A 5400-nucleotide genomic window follows, 5' to 3' on the forward strand; every position below is an offset into this window, starting at 1 on the left:
GTAATGCACACTTAGCATAAACATAGCATAACTTAAACATAACTCTCATGCGTGTGGAAACCAAAACATTCATGTTACTCCCCTGCCACCCTGTTTATTTTTTGGCCGCACCCACAGTTTGTGGGATCTTAGTTCCCTGACCAGGGATTGCACTTGGACCCTCAGCATTGAGAGTGTGGAGTCCTAACCTCTGGACTGCCAGGGAATTCCCTTTATTGTAATAGTATTTGCTTTATTGTGGTGGTCTGGAACCAAACTTGCAATATCTCCAAGGTATGCCTATAATGTCTTTGACAGATTTTGAAATCAGAGTCGTGCTAGCCTCATAAAATGGGTAGGAATGTTCCCTTTTATCTACAATATGAAGGAATTTGCGCAAGATTGATGCGGTTTTATTCTTAAACATGTGCTGGTGAAACTATTTGGACCAGGAGTTTTCTTTCTGAAGTTCAACTTTTTAAATAGTTATAGGGTTACTCAGAATTTTTTTTTTTACAATTCAAAAATTTTACAGATGATACTCCATTTTAAGTTATTAGGAAATATGGACTATATTCCCTGTGCTGCACAAGATGTCCTTGTAGCTCATTCTTTTTTTTTTTTTAAATGTTGGATGTTTCTGAATATTTCTTTTAAGTATTTTATTTTTTAAAGTTTTTCTTCTTTTTTTTTTTTTTTAATTTTTGGCTGTGCTGGGTCTTTGTTGCTACAGTCGGGCTTTCTCTAGTTGTGGCAAGTTGGGGCTACTTTCCGCTGTGTGCACAGGCCTCTTATTGCAGCGGTTTCCTTTGTTGTGGAGCAGGGCTCTAGAGCGTATGGCCTTTCATAGTTGTGTTGCACAGGCTTAGCTGCCCCAGGGCATGTGCAATCTTCCCAGCCCAGGGGTCAAACTTGTGTCCCCTGTGTTGGCAGGCAGATTCTTAACCACTGGACCACCGGGGATACCCTAGCTCATTCATTTTACAAGGCATTCTAACTTTTTTTTTTAGCTGAGCGCCAGATAATTTGGGGCTGAATCGCCACAGAACTCCTCACCGATGATCTTCATATTACTAAATTCGATAATCCTCAGCTTACTTGAACTTTAAGCAGATTTGATGCAGCAGATAACCTCTATTTTCTTGAAATATTACCTTTACTTAGTGTCCAGGATACCCTGTTCTCCTGTTTTGTGTTTTATCAATTTTTTTTTTCTTCCTCACTGGCTGTTCTTATCTGCCTTTAATGTTGGAGTGCCCCAAGCTCAGTCTTAGATGTGTTTTCTCTATCTACACTCACAAACTTGTTGATATCTGAGTCTATTTACTTGAAACGCACACACACATAGGCTCCCAAATGAATACACCTACCCTGGAAGCTCTCCTCTGAGTTCCAGATTCATAGATCCAGTTTACTCTAGGGGCTCAATCTTCATTTGGATGTCTAATGGTCATCTCAAACTCAATATGTCTAAAACCAAACTCCAGACTCTCCAGCTCCCAAATGCGTCATCTGCAGTGTTTTCCCATCCTGACTGATGGTTACTTTGCATCAGGTGACCCCTAGATTCACAATCTTCCAACGGCCCCCCTTTCCACTGGGAGGAAAAAGTCGAAGTCCTTCTAGTGGCCTATAACCCTATGCCAACTCATCTCCCTCTTACTTTCTCAGCTCCAGCTACTTTCCTTTGACTAAGCTGAGCACATGCCCACCCCAGGGCCTTTGCACTTGCTGCTTTGTCCAGCTACAGGAGTTATTAAGGGCTCAGTTCCTCAAATCTTTAGCCAATTTAAAGTTGAAACCACCCCTCCCTCCCATCCAGTACTCCCTGTCCCCTTTTCTGCTTTACAATTCTCTGTAACACTTATCTTTCGCTAATGTATTGAATTCCATATTTATTTTGTTTTATTACCCCATGGAGGCTGGGTGTTTTGTTTGCTTTGTTCTTGATGTATCCCTAGTGCCTAGGGAAGTGCCAGACATGCAGGGAACAAGGATAAAAAAAAATCCTATCTAGCTTTCATAGTCCAAAAACCAAGGGGCCCAGCTTCCCTCTACTGAAGCTAAAGATCCCTCCATGAATAGCACTGGACTTCAAGTTGCAGTTTCTGAACCCCTTCCAGCCACTTCTCACCATCTCCACCACTGAAACTACCGCTTCCCATCCCAGCCTAATGTACCATCACCCTCTTGTCTGGATTGTTAAGAGCAGGTTCCCAGCAGGTCTGCTCATTTCCTCCAGCCTGTTCTAATCTATGACTCACACAACAGCCAGTAATCCTTTTTTTTTTTTTAAAATGCAAGTCAAATCAGGTCGCCCCTGTGTATCCTCCACCCGCACCCTATTTTTGTTGGGCTAATCCAAGGCCCTGTAAAACACCCCCATCCAGCAGCTTCTCTAGTCTTCAGCTGCCCCACTCTCCCCGTTGCCCCCCTGGCCCAGCAACCTTGGCCTCTTGTCCATTCTTAGAAGGGGCCATGCATGCGTGTGTGAGTGCTTGCTAAGTCGCTTCAGTCATGTCTGGCTCTCTGACACCCCATGGACTGTAGCCTGCCAGGTTCCTCTGTCCATGGGGATTCTCCAGGCAAGAATACTGGAGTGGGTTGTCATGGCCTTCTGCAGAGGAGCTTCCCAACCCAGTGATGGAACCCATGTGTCTTAGGTCCTCTGTATTGGCAAGCAGGTACTTTATCACTGGCGCCACCTGGGAAGCCTGAAGAGGCCATACTCCTGGTTCCGGGGCCTCTGCACATGCCATGCTTAGTTTGGAGCATGGCCCAAAAGTGGGCGACAAGGGCTGCTGCAGCTCTGCCCCCAAACCCCAACCACACACACACACACACACACAACCTAAGCAAAAAAAAAGGCCTTGTCTGCTACAGCGCTTCATACGAAAACAATCTAACCTAAAGCCTGCTCCACCCCAGGTCTTAGATAAACACTGTTCACTTCAAGGGGCATCCCCCACCAAATCAAGTCCAACTCCCCACCTTGTCCAAATCACATCCCTTCATGGCCACACTTTGACTTCATGGCTAGTCCAATCACGTCTTTATTGATTTATTTTTAATTTATTTTGTCTGTCTCCGCCTCAAAAATTTCATGAAGGCAAAGTTCCTGTCTGCTTTGCACACTGCTGAATCTCCCATGCCTCCCAAAATCTTTTTGTGGAAGGAAGTTCTTTTTTCAGAATAAATGCACAATGCCAGTGTGTGAAGAAAATGTTGAAAAAAGAAAAGACTTGCAGGCCAACTCCATCCCCCTCCTTGAAAGGGGAGGAAGAAGAAGAAAGAATAGGCCCCCCCACCCCACCCCTCCTGGCCCTCCCAGTTCTCAAGAAAGTCAGTCCTGGGTGCAGCTCCACCCTTCTCTCACCAAGTACAGAAACCTGTTCAGTAATTAGTTTTAGTCTGAGTCGCCCGGCTTTGGGGGTGAAGAGCCTTCAAGATGATGAACGGGAACAAACTGATGAGACTCTGGTGTCCCAGCCTCACATGGCATTTTGAAATTCACAGCCAAGCCTCTTTGCAACACCGTGTCCCCCCAGGAGCTAAGTTACTTCTGTGGCAGGCAGCATGGGCTAGAACTCTGGAGGCCTGGGTGGTCCCTAATGCCACCTGCTTAAGTTGCCTGTGGGGTCTCAGCTATAAAGTGGGATGATCATGAAAGTGAAAGTTGCTGAGTCGTGTCTGACTCTTTGCGACCCCCTGGACTATACAGTCCACGGAATTCTCCAGGCCAGAATACTGGAGTGGGTAGCCGTTCCCTTCTCCAGGGGATCTTCCCAACCCAGGGATCGAACCCAGGTCTCCTGCACTTCAGGCGGATTCTTTATCAGCTGAGCCACCAGGGATGATCATGAAGGTGAGCATCTTACCACAATGAGGCTCTGTACAGCTCGAGTTGGCGTTGCCTCTGTACACCTGTGCAGGTAACTGTGGATCAGGTGTGACAGTGCCCCGTGTGGCGTCCTAAGGGAGGGATTCACATAACCCCTGTGATGACCCTTCTGTGGGCAGGGAAGGGTTTCCTGCAGAATAAATACTAGATGTCAGCTTTGCTAGCTGATTATTATTTGTCTTGGAGGTATACTCTACCTACTCGGAAGGAGTTGAACTACCTGCCAGGATGATTAAGGAAGGCCATTTTTAGATAAGTATTATCACACAGCGACCCAATCAATACACGCATACAGGCAGCCGTGTAAAAATCTGCTGGGGCAACACTGCGCCCCGTCATTTTTATGAGTGTTTTATAACAGAGGGTTATTGGCCATGGATGACTTCAGGTTCAATTGCCTCAAGTCCGAGATCTATGGCAGAGCAACCATTCTAGGGCAAAGCAAGACTTTTTAAGATCTTGCAAGACCTACAGAGGAGCCACTGGACCGTATGAGCTGTTTCTAGCATGGTTCACAAATCCATCTGCCTATAAACAGTGTTTCAGACCCTCTCTGAATGTCTGGATAAAAATTGTGTCAGCTCTGTAATTGGAACCTGCGGGTCTGCAGGGTGACATCCCTGGAACCTGGAAATCAGGCTGCCCTCTAGAATTCAAACCCTTCAGTCTGCGCTGAAGTGAAGAAGGCAGGAGCCAAATTAAATTTCAGAAAAGCTTCTGGACAGAAGGTAAGTGGGTCCAAAGAGCCTAGAAGATACCAGAGAGGAAGGATTGGGCCTGTTGTGCAGCGGTACACAGAACCAAGAGGCACCCAATGGGCAGTATTTATATCCCATACACCAAGGACAGTGGTCTGACAGCAAGGACCTTAGTGACATATCACTCACATGATTCCCTTTGCCTGCTTCATGCTCACTGAAGCCTCCGATTTTGACTCCTTTTTCAGGGGACAGTATGTCCAGAGCAGTCACCGTGATACCAAGTCTCCGGTAGCAGTTATCGTTCTCATTATGAGTTAATAAATGGCAATTCTGACTAGGACTCTTGTGAGTCTGTTTTTACTTCACTGAACCTATCAACTCCGATTTTACTTCCTTTATTTTTTGTTTTGATCAACGCTGATTTTAAATTTATTTATTTTTATAAATAAGCATTCGGATCTTCCCTCATGATTCAGTTGGTAGAGAATCTGCCTGCAATACAAGAGACTGCCTGCAATGCAGGAGATGCGGTTTCAATCCCTGGGTCAGGAAGATCCCCTGCAGAAGGAAATGGCAACCCATTTCCAGTACTCTTGCCTGGGAAATCCCATGGACAGAGGAGCCTGGTGGGCTACAGTCCATGGAGTCACAGAGAGTCGGACACAACTTAGTGATGAAACCACGTTTTTACTTTTGGCTGCACTGGGTCTTTGCTGCTGTGTGCGGGCTTTCCCTAGTTGTGGCGAGCAGGGAGCTCCTCTTCCTTGTGGCTCTTGGGCATCTCACTGCAGTGGCTTCTCTTGTTGTAGAGCACAGGCT

The sequence above is a fragment of the Bubalus kerabau genome, chromosome 22 (genome assembly GCF_029407905.1).
Source record: "Bubalus kerabau isolate K-KA32 ecotype Philippines breed swamp buffalo chromosome 22, PCC_UOA_SB_1v2, whole genome shotgun sequence".
NCBI lineage: Eukaryota > Metazoa > Chordata > Mammalia > Artiodactyla > Bovidae > Bubalus > Bubalus kerabau.